This window comes from Petromyzon marinus, chromosome 51 (assembly GCF_048934315.1).
Source record: "Petromyzon marinus isolate PM22_M1 ecotype Great Lakes invasive population chromosome 51, UKy_Petmar_22M1.pri1.0, whole genome shotgun sequence".
Classification (NCBI taxonomy): Eukaryota; Metazoa; Chordata; class Hyperoartia; order Petromyzontiformes; family Petromyzontidae; genus Petromyzon; species Petromyzon marinus.
The window spans coordinates 3,637,271-3,657,573 of NC_133717.1; the positions used below are offsets into that span (position 1 = coordinate 3,637,271).

The 20,303-nt window shown below is 45.9% G+C and overlaps 1 long non-coding RNA gene across 1 annotated transcript; it reads right to left on the reverse strand.

The window, feature by feature from the left end:
- Window positions 1-6,969: 6,969 nt before the first annotated feature.
- On the reverse strand, window positions 6,970-7,421 carry LOC142931228 (uncharacterized). Its single transcript, XR_012947235.1, has 2 exons — window positions 7,322-7,421; window positions 6,970-7,116 (listed from the first exon to the last, which is right to left on the reverse strand). It is a non-coding gene; the product is annotated as an uncharacterized LOC142931228 (long non-coding RNA).
- Between the last annotated feature and the right edge of the window lie 12,882 nt (window positions 7,422-20,303).

A 20,303-nucleotide genomic window follows, 5' to 3' on the forward strand; every position in this document is an offset into this window, starting at 1 on the left:
ACGGCGAGCACATTCGCCAACAGCAACAGACGAGCTGCGGGCGCCGTCTGCCGACGGATCATCGCGCCTACAGCGCACCGTGTCAACTCGTCCACCTGCTGCGGGGCCGAACTCTGGCCGACCGCGTGAAAGAAGAAAACCCCGCTGTTCGTATGATATGCACTCTGCCCCACACTGCCACCACACCACCTGGCGTCTTCTTGACGCAAAGAATTGATTCCGAACACTGGTCCACTCAACCCAATTCATATCACTCAACACACACACGAACCATTAAGAAGCCTAATCGTCAAGTACGTGAACCATCAGTGGCAACGAAGGCATCGCGGCTCACCGAGTGATGAGAATACGTCGTTTTAAGTACATTATTTTTTTTTGTAATTTGTACTTCCAATCGCATAAATTACCAATAGATTCATCAATATAAATTAAGCCTTTGAAACCTTCGCCACGAAACTCTACGCTCACGGGGAAATGAGTGTGTAAACCGGTTTCCTTATCAGACAATCTTGTCCACAAATTAATTAAAGTTCGGCCCAAGTTAAGGATCTCGTGGGAGAACACGCACACCATCGCACGCCCTTACTCTAAGCCATTTCTTTAATTATATAATCTTGCCAATGAATCTATTTACGTATATTTGTGCCTTAGAGAATAATAATTGTTTTGACTGCCTTTTCGCATGAATATCGTCGGATGAACTTTTAAGGACTTTTTATTCGTATTTTCCGTATGCTCGTGGTACTCAGAGGAAATAATCAATTGTTCTGTTACCCAATTACAACGTGATTATTGAGGGTTGAAAAGATGGATCAATGAATGAACATCGCCTGTAGTACTGTGCTGACAATTTAAAGTACAAGAATTTGCATATTAGAGTGTTAAGGTTTTTGTTGAGAATAGAGCACATGCATGTTTTAACGACTCTCTCTATCACCAATTAAGCTCACGTTACGCGGTGGAATTAATCATATGTGCAGTTGCCAAAGTGATACAACGCAATCGTTGATGTTTACTGTGTTGATGCTGTGTTGAAAATTCCAAGCTTGAGAGTTCGCATGTAAAGTTAAGGTTTCGTTTAGAATAAAATTGATCAACGCAGAAGTGGTTGCGTGTTTCTTTCCTGATTTCATGCGTAACAATCTTATTTATAAGAACTGTATTCTGTGCTGCGATCTGAATTTGGAGACCTGACGTAAACACACTAATACATACTCAGTAAATGTTAAAGCGAGAATAATTGTATTACCGAGCGTTAATACGAACCTACAGTGAGGGAAAAAAGTATTTGATCCCCTGCTGATTTTGTACGTTTGCCCACTGACAAAGAAATGATCAGTCTATAATATTAATGGTAGGTTTATTTGAACAGTGAGAGACAGAATAACAACAACAAAATCCAGAAAAACACATGTCAAAAATGTTATAAATTGATTTGCATTTTAATGAGGGAAATTAGTATTTGACCCCTCTGCAAAACATGACATAGTACTTGGTGGCAAAACCCTTGTTGGCAATCACAGAGGTCAGACGTTTCTTGTAGTTGGCCACCAGGAGGGATTTTGTCCCACTCCTCCTTGCAGATCTTCTCCAAGTCATTAAGGTTTCGAGGCTGAAGTTTGGCAACTCGAACCTTCAGCTCCCTCCACAGATTTTCTATGGGATTAAGGTCTGGAGACTGGCTAGGCCACTCCAGGACCTTAATGTGCTTCTTCTTGAGTCACTCCTTTGTTGCCTTGGCCGTGTGTTTTGGGTCATTGTCATGCTGGAATACCCATCCACGACCCATTTTCAATGCCCTGGCTGAGGGAAGGAGGTTCTCACCCAAGATTTGACGGTACATGGCCCCGTCTATCGTCCCTTTGATGCGGTGAAGTTGTCCTGTCCCCTTAGCAGAAAAACACCCCCAAATCATAATGTTTCCACCTCCATGTTTGAACGTGGGGATGGTGTTCTTGGGGTCATAGGCAGCATTCCTCCTCCCCCAAACACGACGAGTTAAGTTGATGCCAAAGAGCTCCATTTTGGTCTCATCTGACCTCAACACTTTCACCCAGTTGTCCCTTGAGCAGGGGGACCTTGCCGGCGCTGCAGGATTTCAGTCCTTCACGGCGTAGTGTGTTACCAATTGTTTTCTTGGTGACTATGGTCCCAGCTGCCTTGAGATCATTGACAAGATCCTCACGTGTAGTTCAGGGCTGATTCCTCACCGTTCTCATGATCATTGCAACTCCACGAGGTAAGATCTTGCATGGAGCCCCAGGCCAAAGGAGATTGACAGATCTTTTGTGTTTCTTCCATTTGCGAATAATCGCACCAACTGTTGTCACCTTCTCACTAAGCTGCTTGGCAATGGTCTTGTAGCCCATTCCAGCCTTGTGTACAATCTTGTCCCTGACATCCTTGGAGAGCTCTTTTATGTCTTGGCCATGGAGGAGAGTTTGGAATCTTATTGATTGATTGCTTCTGTTGACAGGTGTCTTTTATACAGGTAACGAGCTGAGACTAGGAGTACACTCTTAAAGGGAGTGCTCCTAATCTCAGCTTGTTACCTGTATAAAAGACACCTGGCAGCAGGAAATCTTTCTGATTGAGAGGGGGTCAAATACTTATTTCCGTCATTAAAATGCAAATCAATTTATAACATTTTTGACATGCGTTTTTCTGGATTTTCTTGTTGTTATTCTGTCTCTCACTGTTCAAATAAACCTACCATTAAAATTATAGACAGATCATTTCTTTGTCAGTGGGCAAACACAAAATCAGCAGGGGATCAAATACTTTTTTCCCTCACTATAGACAACGAGCGAGTTACTCTGGCATGCTTGCATCACACTGGCATAACCTCATACGACTAATTGTATGATCCCGATTGATAATCCGACCCCCGTCAGCGAGGCGGGGCCTGATTATCATAACGGCTCGCATTAGCATAATCGCACCACTTGCATAAATTAATACAATTATATCTCGAATTAGCATAATTTATGCACGTAATTACATCAATCAACATGAATTCAGATAATTACGCAAACTTCAAATTTCATTTAATTTTTATTATTTTCATCAAAATTTTCATACCCGACATATACAACAGTGCAAAATGAGATCAGGCAGCTTCTTTGGTTCTTTCGGTAAAGTCACATAGAATGAGAATAAAATAATAAATTTATAAAATAAAATAACACAATAATATTCTCACGACGTTTTGGCCACAACACAAGCGGCCTTCATCAGGTGAAGGGACGAGACTGTCTGGAGGACAGCGCTGGAGTGAAAAAGCCACCCTCAGATCGCGACCTTTAAGCTGTGTGAGAAGAAAACAAAGCGCCTTGACAAAGGAATTAGCATAGAATTTAGCATTGAAATGGCTGAGTGATTAGCTTGTGACTGGTCACAGAAATGGCTATGTTAAAGTTAAAGCCTACACATCCGCAGAGGCACCCCTTGACAAAGGAATTACCATAGAATTTAGCATTGAAATAGCTAAGTTAAAGCATACACATCTGCAGAGGCACCCCTTGACAAAGGAATTAGCATAGAATTTAGAATTGAAATAGCTGAGTGATTAGCTTGTAACTGGTCACAGAAATATCTATGTTAAAGTCAGAGCATACACATTCACCAAGGCACCTAGTACAAATCAAACAGGAGAACTTAGCATTGAAATAACTAGGCGAATTTAGCATTGAAAAAACTGAGTGATTAGCTTGTGACTGGTCACAGAAATGGCTATGTTGAAGTCAAGGCCTACACATCTGAGCTTTTCACAGTAACTGGGTATACACTACAATATATAATGAATACTATATAGTGAACCAATAAAAAACTAAAATATAAATTACCTCAATGTTATCAATCTGCCGTCCCCCGCATCTGCGATTAGCGTTATTTTTGTTCTTAAAAAGTTACCAAAACTGTCAGCTCACCCATCACCTAACGCTGCGCTATTACTGCGTGTGCCCGCCAGACGTGACCCATCAGTGGCTCTTCACAAATGTTTTTCAGAGGGGGGCACTTTCGCCGATAAGACATCATCAGTGTGAGTGCCGCCACACATTTGAAGCCATTGGGGGTTTGACAGCAGCACGATGATGGTGGGGGGTGTTGTCACCATTTGTGTTTTGTTGCACAGGGCGCTGGCTACCAACTTTGCGTAAGTCGCTCACTACACGGGCCCCAAGGTTGTGTGCGTGACGGCCAGGCCATGTTCGTGACAGCTGCGCTTCGGTTCATCGTGGATGTTGTTTTGTGCGCTTACGCAGCGGCATTGCCCAGGACCCGGGAGCTATGATGATGACACGTGCCGGGATTTCTGTCGGAGCCGATCTAGTGGTGGGACGGCGTCTTTCTCCTCTCCCACACACCAAGGTGAGGAGAGAAAAGAAAATAAATATTCGCGATCAAACAACGACTTTGTAAAAACACCTGCAACGGGGTAACACTTGAGCAGTTAAAACTACAACCACGCTGGGTGAAGTAAGGCGGTGGAAAACGTTCAGTTTGTGTTGAGTTGTGTTGTTGAGCTGTGCTTTGTGTTGCTTTCGGTAGTTGTAGTCGCTCAGTGCTTGGTGGTGGTTGTTGTTGTTTGTTGTGGCTGTAATGGTTGTGCAGGAATGCCTCGATATGCGAACATTCGAAATGCGAAGTTTCAGTGTAACGAACTTTGCATTCATTACCGTTATTTTAATGGAAAAAGGTAAATAATAAATAAAAACTTCCATCAAGAAAAATTGAATTCATCGGTCTCTGGTGCAATATAAATATGAATAAAATTACGTTTCTTAACTAAGTTTATTTTTTTATCAATGTCGGTTTTTAATTTTTATACCATACAATATTAAATGTTTTTTTCAATATACATAGTCCTTTGTTTTCAATACGAATGGTTAGTTCTAAAATGTTTATTCGCGTAGTTTTAAATAGTAAGGTACGAAGGCTGGGAGCGCATCCTCATCCTACTGTGATACGTTATTCAATATATGAAGTTTCAATATACGAACGAATCTCCAGGAACGCATTTACTTCGTATATCGAGTTATTACTGTCGTTGTTGTGGTTGTGGATTTTGTTGTAATTGATTTATGTATGTACAGTATGTTGAACTTCTTTCGCACCGTACGTAGCCGACCGTACTTATCGGAGGTGCGGGGGAAGACAACAAGCTATGCACAAAAAGCAGTTCTACGCAAATGCGTTTTCATTGTAGATGATGTCAAAGTGCACAGCTCCAGTGGTTTCCTAATATCGGAAAGGAAGAGCGTTCCAGACGGCCGTAGATGCTCATCTGAAAACGCGCGATGCAGTGACCGTCTTTGTTCGATGGTTTGCCAAAAGCCACCGCTGCGTGGATGGCGGAAGTTCGCGCGATGGTTGTTGAGGTAGTTGTGGTTAATGCCGTGAGGGTTGATGTCATGTTAGTTGCAATAGAGGTTGTGGTTGTGGCTGTCGTTTTAATAAATGGCCCTTGTCATGTTTGTAGCTGTGGTAGTAGTCATGGTTGTGCTTGATGTTGTTGCGATAGTAGTCATGTCAGTTGTTTTAGTTGTAGGCCTCGTAGAAGTCGTAGTAGTTGCTACAAGTCGTGATTGCGTCTTCTGGTCCAACACCATGTGAGACGAGGCTCTAAAGAAAGCTGTCTCGGGTGTGGACCAATCAATTTCAAGCACAGTGCCAATACATTATCAGAGTTGTTGTTTTTTGTTTGCGTTCCGACCGCAGGTATTGTGGTCAATGTAAACATGACTCCTTGCAAAAAAAAGGTGTCAGTTTTGTTGCCAGATAAAAGGGTAAAAAACCAATTATCATATTTTGTTACTGGCAAATGAGGTTTCCAATGGTGTAAATGCTTACCCCGAGCTCTCATACTCTGATGGTGCATTGTCTTTGAGTTGTGCGCCTTTTGGCGTCTTCTGGTCCAACACCATGTGAGATGAGGCTCTAAGAAAGCTGTCTCGGGTGTGGACCAATCAATTTCAAGGACAGTGCATACATTATCAGAGTTGTTGTTTTTTGTTTGCGTTCCGACCGCAGGTATTGTGGTCAATGTAAACATGACTCCTTGTAAAAAAAGGTGTCAGTTTTGTTGCCAGATAAAAGGGTAAAAAACCAATTATCACTATACGTGACCTCAAAGTACGCCTTTCATAGTGCAGGCGCTGTGGTGACATCACCACGACTTAGTGGTGAGCAGCGGCTGCTGTTGTTGAGGAATAACTTAATGGGGACCAGTGGGCAGGGGTGGAGCCACAGGGGGGGCTGGGGGGGGGGGCGGAGCCACAGGGGGGCTGGGGGGGGCTGTGCCCCCCCTGAAATTTTGAGAAAGTCGGTAATCGGGATAACCGGATATTCGGCTGCTGCAAAATGCTGGCTGCCACCTTGTGCTGCCCTGCAGGCTGCTTGAGCGGCAGCCTTTCGAACTTATCAAACTTATTAGCCACATCAGCGGCTCCGACCTATTAATAAACTCCGCGTTCAAATCCAATAAACTTTGCTTTATACATTTGTGGCGCCCATTGGAAAACATGCACTAGATATCTCAGAATATTGAAGTCAGCCCCTCCAAAGTCAAAATCCTGGCTCCACCCCTGCCGGTGGCACAGTGGTTAGCGCACTCTCCTGTGAACCTGGTAAACGGAGTTCAATGCCCACTTAATACAAATAACAGTGGTGCATATTTTAACAGGTCTTGGGCCTTCACGAGGCAGACTCAGCCTTAAAATGAAGTACAGGACATTGTACTGATGTTATACATTCTTATAAAATGGTTACAATCTGTATTATCACTTTTACCAATACCCCAATGAAGCCCTCCTACTGAAGAAATAAGGGTGTTGGAAACTGATTCTTTAAGTGAGCGCTAAGCGAGCGGTCTGTACTGAGTACACCGCTATCTGGAGAGATCCACAATTTAATTCAGTCACCAAACAAGAATGCTTTAAAAAAAATGTCACAACTACAGCCAAAATGTATAATATAATGAATATGTATTTACAATACAGAAAATCACGGTTTTGATACAAAAATAAATGTTGTGGTCAGGGTCCATTTGGTGGGGCGCTGGTTCTGGATGACGCCTGATCACCGAAACGCCTCCCCCGGAATCTTCCCTGCTTCCTGACGACGGGAACGACGATTGGCGACCGTGCAGGAGCCGCAGCCAAAATCGGAGCAGTGATTGCAATGAGGGAATGAGGAGAGGAGGGAACAGAGTGGAGAGGGAGACAAGCGGCATCATTAGCGACGGTCGCCAAAACGTGAACACGCCGGTGCAGTTGCGATTACGTGTGTCGGTCAGGATTGTGGGCGGCACGGTACTCACGTAGAGGTGGATAAAGTCGTCGGCCGCTTTGGAGAAATTCCAATTGTTCCGCTCCAGGCATCTGTGGAGGCGAGCGCGGACAGGAGGCAAAGAGAACGTCAGTGCCTTTTTTCCACAGTCCAGCTTGCAAATCTAGTGCCTGGGCTGTGGACCAGATTCCTATGGCCAACTGAAACGGGTTCATGCCAGCTCCCGGTGAGAATCGATTGTGCAGCCCCATTACACAGTGCCATTTGGCTCGCTTCCCGATGGGAGCCGCACGCTTGGAATAGCGCCGTCGCGAGATCACGGGGTCAACGCAGCAGAGACGCACCGTCAAGTCGCCCAATGTGTTTGTACAAAATTTGTCGAAACGTACAAAAAATTATCGTTTAAACTCGGGACTGGAGTAAGCCACCTCAAGCATACATTGTCTCCTTAATAATCTTTACAAAATGACTGACGCTTTCCTCTGTCTGTGGACAAAAGGGGTAGGGGGGAGTGAAGGGGCAAGAAGGACATAACAGTCCGAGTCCAAAGACTCTGGTGCCCCTCTAAGGGTTTGGCAGAATAAATGGCTCCTGCTGGGCTGTGTCTGATTACTCTTGCAATCAAGCATGACATCATGCGTGTGTGCACGTGTGTGTGGCTGTAAGACAGTTCCCACGTGCTCTCGCCCACCTTTGCGACCACTCCGGTGTCATGTGGGATGTTTCAGCGAATGAATTGACTGTCTCCTGCTGGGACGAGGTGAGCGCAGTAAGCGGGCAGCTGCTGGATGTCGCTGATGTTGAGGCGAATGCAGGGGGCATCTCACTTGAAAGAGCTTCGCGGATGAACATCCGCTCACTCGCGACAGATGGCCTGCCGGGTGTTAACACAAGCAGGTCAATAAAAATAATAACACATTACTTAGTTAAACAGCAAGCTAATGGAGCACCTGAAGGAAACACACATGGGCAAGGGGTCAACACTCTATCCCATACAGAAGACAAGATGGAGATTAGTCCACACTTGCTGTACTGCCTTCTGGAAAGTCAAGAGTATGTAACCTCGTTAAAGAAGCAAAGGAATGGGAGAGGGAGCAGAGGAAAGGGAAGCAGGAAAGCGCGTATTGTCTGTGTGTGAAAACATGGTGTGTGTTTGTGGCTATGTGTATATGATGTGTCATGTAGCCCGTATGCCCAGCGACTGCATGCCTAAACAGCTTTTGTTCGGCTGGATAGAGGGGGCTAAATGGGCGCGGAATGGGCTAGAGAAGAGATGGAGTGATTTGGTATAAGAGGACGTGGATCTGAGTGGACTTGCCGATGACTGGTACCAGCCGTGTTAAAATCGGCCTCTGTAGAGGAGGCTCGTTAAGAATGCTACTGGGTAGTTGGAGGCAGTCGCCCTCCAACAACAATGGGGGAGGAGTGACGCTCAAAACAACGAGCGGAGCGCTGGGTGGCCAAAGCACAGCAAGTTGGCATAGTAGGGGGCACAGGTGGTGCATTGGCCAGCCATCTCAGTCGACCCGTAGCACGTGGGTCTGCCCCGTGACCTCCTGCCAGTGGGCATTCGACACTTCGCGTGGCCTCAATATGCACATAGGCTGGCACAAGCGCCGTGGTGACATCACTGCCACTTAGTGGCGAACGGCGGTTGTTATGATGTGTTGGGTCATGGTGCAAGTGACTCACCTGCCGTCCATGGTTGGCACCAATTGCACCACCCGCCAAAACATCTTCACAGACTCTTGGCAATTCTTGGCTGAGGATCGACACACACGACAAAGGTGCACGGGCGTCAAGAGAGAGCCACGCCATTAGCATAAACCGCATGGCAGGATCAATTAGAATGGTGAGGTGGTGCTTATGGCATGCAGTGCAGAATGCACCTGGTGTAGTTAAATGCCATGTCAGTGATGCTGTTGATGATGCTACTGCTGATGACGAAGCTGATGGTGAATGTGACTATGCAAATACTCACTCTCTTTGAAGAAGCCGTGCACGGTGAAGTTGACCTGGGTATCCTGTAAAGTGAGAGTCACAAGTAAACACGACCGCCCATCATTTTTAAGCAACCCAAGAGGTGGAGACTGCAGGGTTGGAGTCTCGGCCAGGGTTAGTGCTGTGGCTAGAGTAAGTGTGAGTCTTGGCTTGTGTTAGTGTCAAGGTTTGAGAGAGAGAGAGATGTTGCTAGGGATTATAATGGGATCGAGTGTCAAGTCTAGGGATAATGTATATTTAAGGCCAAGAAGATGGCTTTAATCTCTCTTACGAGTTACGTTTCACGTAATAATTCACGTTTAATCTTGGAAAGGTGGATATATTTACATAGATATAAGGGTATCAAAGAATAAGTCAAAATAATTATAGTAAAAATTCTAAGTATAAATTGAGGGCTTGTGCACAGGAAAGGTTTGTAACTCAGACCGCATAAGCTCAGCAATTTGTGTTTAAGCAGAGCCAGCGGCTATGTCAATGAGGGCGTTTTGGTGCAAGGCCACGGCTCACCGTGCCACGGCTGACAGTGGTGGTGAAGGAGGACATATCGTGATGCTTGTGCGTCAGCTCTTTGATGAAGTCCTCCGCCGTCAGCCGCTCGCACTTGAGCTGTGCTGTGGGATGAGGGGGCAGGAGGGCAACAAAACTGTGGTGATACGAGTGGCGACATATATGCGCATGTTAAACTTCTTTTGCACTGTACGTAGTCAACTGTTGCATTGGAGGTGCGGAGCAAGGAGAAAAAAACTGCATGGCGCACGGTGACAGAATGACATGAGCGGTGACACAGTGACGCGCGGATCTGCAAACATCGCTCGTGACCAACACTCACGTGAATCTTCTGGGGTCGGCTTGTCTGTACCCTCCTCTCCCAGGCTGCTCCTGGAGGTAGAAACGAGATCCGGATTTTGATTTAAAGCTTTCGTGACTGCAGTAATTCATATTCTTAGTTTTTTCGGTAAAGTCACGTTGAAGAGAAACAACAAAATAACAAAATATATATAAAACAATAAAAAATTCTCACGACGTTTCGACCATAACTCAAACGGTCATCATGATGATGATTTAATTCCATTTTAGAAGCCATATTTCATTTCGAAGCATTTAAAGCAAGCTTCTGATTGGCTGCTTGCGGCTATGTGAAAAACTCCACACGTTTCGGCGCACTTTAAATGGCCTGCTCTCTGATGACGCTATAGAAGTTGTCATTAATGCTTATAACTGCCTGTACCAATGATAAGCAATGTAACACGTATTCTTGGTTGTTTCGGTAAAGTCATGTAGAAGGGAAATAATAAAATAATAAAATATTAACCAATAAAATTATCGCGACGTTTCAACTGCAACACAAGCAATCATCATCAGGTGTGAAAACCAGAGCAAGAAAATGTTTCACACCTCATGATGATTGCTTGTGTTGCAGTCGAAACGTCGTGATAATTTTATTGTTTTATATTTTTATTATTTTATTGTTTCCCTTCTACGTGATTTTACCGAAAGAACCAAGAATATGAATCCCTGCAGTCACGAAAGCTTGAAATCAATATTCACTGTAACATGGTCTCTCGAGAGTGGTCTGTGGCAAATACCAATTCATCCTTTCATGTGACAGCCTTGCTGGCCAGTTTGTGAGTGTGTGTGTGTTTGTCAGCTCACTCTGAGGGGGTGTAGATGGTGATGAGGGCATCCTTTTGATACTTCTTGAGCAGACCCTCGCGGTCTGCGGTATCATAAAGACCGTAGTACCTGCCAATGCACACGCAATGCACTTTAATCACCGAGTGCGTAGCCAACCATTGATTCATAATGTCAACTCAATTATTTTGTTCACGATGCAAGTATACAGTCGTGCTTGTGATGATAAAAGAGTCGCAATGAATTGTTGCATAAATAATTGGATGATGCAGTGGTGTAACAGTTATTACGCTGGACTTGCAAATCAGAGGTTGCCAGTGTAATGTTCTGTAAGCGAACGTTGAAGCAAAGGTGCAAAGTGATTGAATCCCCCCACCTCTGTCCAGCCAGCTGTCCACCACAGTTAGTTCAATTGGCAGTGTTGGGGTCAAGTGTGGGTACTCCCTATCCTTCCAAGATGTCCGGCCATTGTGGAAGACTAGGCCAAATACACGATAGAGTGTTCTCTACAGCTCTCCCTTTAGTGGAGTAGAATGCGCAAGGAATTACAGGGCTGCACTTTGATATACAATGATAAATTCATGATAGAATTAAGATAATGGGACTTATCTGTAGAAGGAAGGTAGTACATCCGGAAAACGGTAATAACGAGAGACACGTGGCTTAAACAAAATATGCAGCGTAAAGAAACCATTCTAACTGATAAGAAAAGTAAGTGGGTTTGAGCAGAACACACTGGCAGAAGGAATAATGGCCATTAGTCTAGACTAAGTACTGGGTGATCCAGGAGTTGGAGCGTATAAATGAGCTTGTCTATCGATTGTAGGTAGGTTATTCTATTGCAGGGCAGTTGTATAGTGATGGCTTGGGGAAGCATTAACCTAGCAGTGCATTGATCATTCCTGATGATGATGAAATATTACATAAAAGCATAGGCTGGGATACCCTCGTGTCTGAGTGAGTGCATGGAATTGGAAGGCTCCTTACTCCTTGAGGAAGTTCGCGATGAGGCCTTGAATGTCGGCAGAGGTGGGCGGCAGAGCGATGGGAGGCTGAGCTGTGGGTGGCAGAGCTGTGGGTGGCAGAGGTGTGGGTGGCAGAGGTGTGGGTGGCAGAGGTGTGGGTGGCAGAGCTGTGTGTGACTGAGGTGTGGTTGGCAGAGGTGTGGGTGGCAGAGGTGTGGGTGGCAGATGTGTGGGTGGCAGAGGTGTGGGTGGCAGAGGTGTGGGTGGCAGAGGTGTGGGTGGCAGAGGTGTGGTTGGCAGAGGTGTGGGTGGCAGAGGTGTGGGTGGCAGAGCTGTGTGTGACTGAGGTGTGGTTGGCAGAGGTGTGGGTGGCAGAGGTGTGGGTGGCAGATGTGTGGGTGGCAGAGGTGTGGGTGGCAGAGGTGTGGGTGGCAGAGGTCTGGGTGGCAGAGGTGTGGTTGGCAGAGGTGTGGGTGGCAGAGGTGTGGGTGGCAGAGGTGTGGGTGGCAGAGGTGTGGGTGACAGAGGTGTGGGTGGCAGAGCTGTGGGTGGCAGAGCTGTGCGTGGCAGAGCCATGGGAGCCCGATCTTCGCGAGGCTGAGCCTTGCGAGGTCGAGCCGTGGCTGGGAGAGCTGTGGGTCGCTCAGCTGCGGGAAGCACAGTCGGAGGCTGAGCAGAGGGTGCCATGACTTTGGGCACCATCATGGACATGGATGCGGGTGGCTGTGGCAGCTCAGCTTCTTCCTGTTGGTAACAAACAATGATGGTAATGAAGGTAATTACGATGATGTGAGTGGTGGTGATGAAGTTGATGTCAATGGTGAGTATGATGGTGTTGAGAGTAATGATAGATGTGATGATAACTTCTGATGTGCTAACACGTACAATCTGGTGTACCAACACATTCTGATGTATCAACACAGACACATTCTAATGTACCAACACGTACACACAGAACGACGGTGAGAGCAGAGCAGCCGCGTGCCGGCTGTATGCATGGCCTCCTCACCTCGATCAGCCGCTGGTCGTCCTTCGTTAGGTCCCCAGCGAGCGGAGACGGTGGGCCTAGGACTGGGCGCATCAAGACGATGGCCTGCAACACGGACAAAGCGGCGACACCGATCAGCTGGCCGCCGGCACGTTGGCACCCCTTCCTTACCTCGTTAGCCCGACAGGGATGCGACGATGCTCCCATTCGCTCGCGAAAGTTGCATCAATTTATGCGTGGGCATGTCTGTGTGTATGTGTCACAATTCTAATGCATGTTGTGCAACCAGGTGTGAGAGAACTCAAGAAACCAGGATATGCTTAATTTTCCACAGTGAGCCCTGGTCACCAATCACGTGTAAAGTATTCGATTTGCATTCAGTTCTTTGTTGTTCATTTTTGTACATAGGGGGAAAGATGGCAGCAAGATGGCAGCAATTTGGCAAATGGATCAAAGAAAATGGTAAAAATGAGATGGGAATAATGGGAAGCAGTAAAAACGAAATGATTAAAATGACATGAAAAAGTAAATTGATTCTTTAAATGAATCCCGGCTTCCACCAACAATTCAATGAGTTTGATGATTTATGACTATTTTTCATGATTTCGATTGCTGTAATCTTTATAGCTGTGGGTGGTCACACATAGTATATGAGCTATTCAACCCAAAATCAAATGATTCTTACACGTGTGACTAAACGCATGCATTGTGTGCTGAAATGCATTTAACCCATGCATAATTGCACACCTATTGGCCTAGCCCTCCAGTCCACTTCGGCTGTCTTTTCCAGCCATCCCAGGGGATTTCAATGGAACAACCAAGTAACCTCTTGGGGCCACTATGAAAGGCTACATGAGGATAATAATGATGCCCTCTCATTATCCAGGAGAGTCTTGCTCAGCCTCAAGACTTGTTCACGAGGATCCTGTATTAGGATTGTTCGGCAAATTCCCTGAATGAGCATTGAGGTTGGAGGCAGAAGCTGCACTGTCCGGGGGAAAAACACGTACGCATTCAAGTCAAGCACGCTCAAAGCTCTGGACAGATGTATTAAACAATCTATTGATATCCTGTGATCTCCAGCTATAAACAGCTGATGTAACATTTACATCTCATAGCGGTCGGCCTATCACCTCCTGCCTCCCCGACGCACTCACCCTATAGTTGTCGGGAAAGACAATTTTCCGTGACAGCGCCTTGAGGTTCAAGGCCACCATGTAGTTCACCACATAGAATGTTGCCATGTCTCCCTCAAAGTGGAACTGAGAAGAACACACATACAGACACAATATTGGAGAGAGGCACAGTGTTGTCATCAATGGTGTAGCGTGGTGGGCATGGTCCCATTGATGGACGAGATTTCTCATGCACAGCCCCTACCGTTTGGAATACCCTTCCACTCCACATCTGACAAATCGACACCATCACTTTGTTATTCAAATACAAGATCAAAGCCTTTTCATTAATCTGGGCATACAGTGATGAATAGAAAATCACAGTTTGGACATTTGACCAATAGTTTAAACACAGGATAGTTAAACCCAGGATGGATTGTAGGCAGTCCAGCTTGAACACATCGCTTAATCTCTCACACTCATACCTGCAACGGAGTGAAGGGCGTGCAGCAGCCCTGCTGCAGGAACTGCAGAAGCCCCTCCTTGCCGTACTTCCTCCCAAAAGGAATCTGGGGACACAAGAAGCAGTGGCCAGGAGTGAACAATAAGATATCTTTCCTTTTATATAGCATCATTCATGCTAAAAGCATCCCACAACGGACATTAATAATTTTTCGGACCAAATCCCACATACAGCCACTGCCAAAGCAAATGAAAACCCTACGAGCAAGCAAAATCAAGAATCAACAAACAAGTAAAGAAATGGCACCAAAACAAAAGGCACAAACAAGAAAAACGTTATCCCTACAAAGGAATTAGTCCATGAGGTCATATCCCAGACCCACAATCCCAAATTTCCAACCAAGCCAGCAAGACCCCAAGCAATTTGTAAGCCTGCACGTGTACGTGTGTCTGCGGGGAGTGCTGGCTCAGTGGTTTGCACACTGCCCTACAAACCCTGGCCACCCAAGTTCAATTCCCGCTCATGGCCAAAAAAAGTGGTTGTTGGCCTCACTTAGGTCGACTCAGCTTTAAATGAGTACCTGGTGTCATGTGTAAACATGAGCACTGAGGTAACAACCACACTATACCCTGAGGTGCTATGCTGGCCTTAAAAGGTGCCCACGAACAGCACCTGCTCCAACAGTTTGCGAAAGGCTTTCCGAAGGATTGTCCTTGTTACCCCCCTTTGGATCTGCCCCTGTATTATTACAATGCGTTTTTATTCAGGAGAGCTTCACTGAGTCTCAATATTATTTTTGTGGAGGGTCCTTCCATGTTTTGTGCAGTGGGGGAGAGGGCAACATTGCTGTGTCATCCCAATTGTGTAATTTGAATTCATTTTTTTTTATTCCGACCATCACGCCAGCATATGACATCACTGGATAATTAAGGTCCACTGTAAAGCAGATAGCACATAGTATGTTTACCAATAATACCACGGAGATAACCACTGACTGTGTCCACGTGTGTGCGGCCACTGCATTTACCGTGATCTGGTACCAAGTGGATGGTTCCTGGCTGACGTTGCGCGCCGGAGCACGGTACTCCGCCGGCTCGGCCCGCGTCGTCACAGGTGGGACAACGCTCAAACGCTGCCACCGATGGCCCTCGGGACCGGAGGTGGTGTGCGACGGCGCACCAATTGGACCCAGCCTGCTCCACACTCTGATTGGAACACAACGAGAGGGCGCGGCGGTGAACGAGGAGCCGAAGGCAGCCACGCGAGCGAAGCATGCGGTTCACTTAAACGGAGACCGTGTCAAGTTTGATTCATGTTAATGTTGGTAGTGAAGAGTCCTAAGCCACCGGCGAGGAGATTCATTGAACAGAATGTAATCCATACATCGGCGAGTGTAAACAATATCTTGTAAATTTGACGACCTCGTTGTGTGGTAGAGGGTTAACGTCAAGCATTGGCACCACGTGGCCGAACACCAAAAACAAACGCTGATTCATTGTCCTGGCTATGCCAACCTACGCTTTAAGTTAGGCTGTGTCAAGGCTACACCCAGGACTTTAACTTCTGTCTTACAAGTCGCTGGTAGACTACATCCCACTGACGTGTGGGATAGAGAAGAAACTCGTCAGTCAATAACACTGTGGCTTTAAAATAAGAAATGTATAATAGGCGACGTTTTGGGCAATGGCCCTACGAAGAAGGCTGTTGGGGCAAAGTATTGTCAGCGAGATATTAAAATATAAACATCGCACAATGACAAGCACTACATCTGGCTATCTTTGGCTGCTAATGCTTACTTACATTACCAGGTGATATCTTTTTTAAGCAGAGTCGACCTAGGAGAGACTCGGGACCGGTTCAATTATTGCTGGTCACTGATGTTAGCCATGGCTGATAATAAACTCGGGTCAACCTGGTGTTGTTGTAGAGCAATGGGTCCCACTGCTCCACCACCCTGCACCCTGCTCGGCATGTACACATGCACACACACGCTCGTGTGCACTCGCAGCTCTACTCACGATGGCCGCTTGGAACTCGGCCCATCGTGGTTCTCATCCACCGGATGGGAGCGGCAGAGTGGGGAACGTGGGGAACGTTGTCGGCGTGGTCCACCTCTTCCTTGCTCCCCACCACCAATGCTGACAGTGCACATGCGGGACCCAATCGACTCCCCATCCACGGAGCATCGCACTCTCAGGGGGCTCCGGGACCTGTGTCGTGGGGCCGCAGGCTTGGTCGCTGTCCGCTTGTCAGGGTCTGCACACACAAGAGGGGGGTGTGGGGGTGCGGGGCACAAGAGTCTCAGTTTGGAGGTAAGAATGCGTGGATCAGGGGCACCCCAGTGGCTCGATGTTAACTACCTCGCCTGTGATAGAGGATATCGTGGGTATGATCCCAACCCTGATGCCTGCATATTTGAAGTTTGCACGTTCTCCCCGTGGCCACGTGAATTGTTCTCCGGGTCCTCCGATTTTTCCCTTCACATGTAGAATCAATTTGCGTTTCGATTATTTGGCTGCTATACATTACCACACGCCGATAAGCCAATTCTTTGAGCTATCATTTGTGGTCAGGTCGAAAAAGAGCTTTATTGCTCAGTGGGCTTCAGTTTAGAATTTACACGAAGGAATTCATGGTGGCGCAGAGACGCAATTAACTGTGTGTGTGGGGGGGGGGAGAGTGAGAGAAGGGCTCGTGAAGATGGAAGGCGGCAGGATTGCAGCTGGGCAGGAGGAGGCAGGGAATTGGCTGAGGACTGGAGGGGAGAGATTTGGCAGGAAAGGAGGAACCGTTTGGAAGGTTTGAGAAAGATAATATATCAAGGGGGTGGTGCAGATGCGACCTCAGGTACGGGTACAGACCGCCTCGCCTCATATCTCTACTCCACATACTCTCCGAACTTTCCCGTCTCATCTCACTCTACTCCACACTCTCCTACCTCACCAAATTTCTATTCCATTCCACTCTCCTAACTCTCCCGTCTCTACTCCACACACTCTCCAAACTCTCCCATCTCATCTATCTCCTCCACACACTCTCTGAACTTTCCTGTTTCACCTCTCTACTCCACTCACCTCCAAAAACCACCGTCCGCATGCACAGATTGTGCTTGTGGTCCATCTCCATCGACCGCTGTCGCTTGGCAGCGCTCTCCTCCTCCTCCGGGTCACGACCTCCTCGCTTGCGGCGCCGACCCCCTGCGCAGCAGCACCCAGAGATGTACCACCACTGCGTCTCACTCTACCTATCACTTAGAGGTACCATCGCGTCTCCCTCTCTATCCATCACTTAGAGGTTCCACCACCGCCTCTTCCTATACCCATCAGTGAGAGGTACCACCACGTCTTCCTCTCCCCATCACTGAGAGGAGCCACCACCGCGTCTCCCTCTACCAATCACTGAGAGGTACCACCAAGTCTTCCTCTACCCATCACTGTGCCCCCCACACAGCTACCCCCCCCCCCCCATTCTCTCGCTTGTGCTATGGGGCCGTCCATAAATGACGTCAAGCGATTTTTGACGATTTTAGACCCCCCCCCCTCGTCACAAAGTCAGACCTCCCCTCAAATATGATGTAACAAAACTCTGCCCCCCCCCAAATTATATTTCCATATTTCCATTTTGAAAATAAAACATGCTTTAATCGCTTTAAACTATTGTCATTGTAGTGCGTATTTAATGTGGCGCTGCACTCAGATGTTATAGGAGAAAACACGTATAAAAAATTGAGGCTTTGGAAAGCTTAAATTTAGCATAAAATTCACTTGAAAATATTCAACGTCTAACTAAAACTGCAGATGTTCAGAATATATTGAAATTATCTTATAATCATAAAATATAAAAAGTAATTATAACTATTAAAAAAATACTTTAAACTTTGTGGTATAACAAAGCAAAATGTAGAGTACAATTATAACACTCAAATATTCATTCCACAGAATGAAAAACCCTGGTAGAATCATTAGAATCAAAATGTTTCATAACAATCATTAAAACAAATTCAAAATGTAAGCTTCTCCATTCTCCCATGGAAAAGCAAAATGCTCCTTCATGGAATAAATAAAAGGAGACCTTACTAAATTTAAATAATCAAATAGTTAATAATGAAAATGAATAAATAAAAAAATGTGTTATAACAATTCTATATTTATTTAAAGTGGCGCATTTTGATGTGACGTCACATTTCTCAAACCCACCCCACCCCCCCGTCACACATCATCATAGTTTCATAGTTTATTTATTTGGTATAGCCCTGTGAGCCATTCGGCTCTTGAATCGGGTGCAACCTCAACAAACAAAAAACATGAACAAGAAAACATCTTAAAGTGATTATGTGACTGTGCAAACAAAAAATCCAGGAAAAAAACTATAAAAATATTCCTGAAATAGCAGCGTACACCAACGCTGTGTGCAAAAATCCCAGTGGGATGCAAGTCAAATAACAACAACAGCAACCACAAGACAACTAAGATTAAGGCCATCAGTCTAACTCCGTACTACAATAAACAAAAACATGGCCAAAAACAAAAAAAAACGTTTTCGAAATCACCAAAATAAAAGCCATAAATGCAATGTAACAGTGATCATAGGGACTGTGACCGAATTTTTAACAATAAACTACATAAATAAATTATAACACCAAAATCTAGAGCCATATTTTAGGCCACTGAATAGCAGTGGCAGCTAGGGGTGTACAACTCCTCAAGAGCAGTTTTGAGTTAAGATCTCATAGGTAGTGATTCAAGTTGAAGTTTATTGGCAATAGCATTCCAGACCCACATGTACAGTGCTGTCAATCCACTGCTCAATGAGGGGTGCCTCATGCCAGTTGGGTCCTGGGGCTTATCTGACCATACATCACCACTGTCTTCATTTCGGGTTGGTGAAGCTAGTGCGCAGAACTGATTCAGATACCACTCCCCACTGAGGTTAGCCACGGCTGGGAATAAAACTCAGGTCGACAGCTTGTTAGCAGTGTGCACCGGCTAAGCAGTGAACACCAGTCAACTGGACAAAGTTCACCTCGTGAGTATCATGCGTTATTCCGATCAGACACTTGCTACATAGTTTCATAATATTAGACAAGCAACTCCCATGACTGACAAGAGTGTAGTGGATTGACAACGAGCTAAATGAAAAACAGCTACTACTTAGGTTTTAGCAGTTGTTCTGTACAGCTCTCTGACATGTTTTGTGTTATACTGCATATTGTTTGGCATGTCTTGACGTTTCGCTCCACGTGCTTGGGATGTTCACATGGTAAAACCTGAAAACGCAGTGTAAAGCTATGAAATAGCCAACCTAGAGTTGATGAACGAATTAATATGCACGTGTGTAAGGGTGTCTCTGTCTGCACATGTGTACCTCCCTCCACAATTCTCCAGATAGTTCAGCAATTGGTGGGCCCAGCGTCGGGCCAAGCTAAGGCCTGAGGCTGTCTACACGCGCTGGGAGCAAGACATGGATCGTCACAAATGTCTGTCCCCCCCCCCCCCCCACTAGGTGCTAGACGTCATTTATGGACGGCCCGTGTTTATTTTACACGAGTGATGAGTTGGCCGTGTGTGTGGTGTGTAATAAAGTTTATCGTGTACATATTTTACTGGACATGTTGAACAAGAGCTTCATAAAATAATAAATTGATAAAATAAAATAACACAATAATATTCTCACGACGTTTCGGCCACAACACAAGCGGCCTTCATCAGGTGAAGGGACGAGACTGTCTGGAGCGCTGTCCTCCAGTCTCGTCCCTTCACCTGATGAAGGCCGCTTGTGTTGTGGCCGAAACGTCGTGAGAATATTATTGTGTTATTTTATTTTATCAATTTATTATTTTATTCTCATTC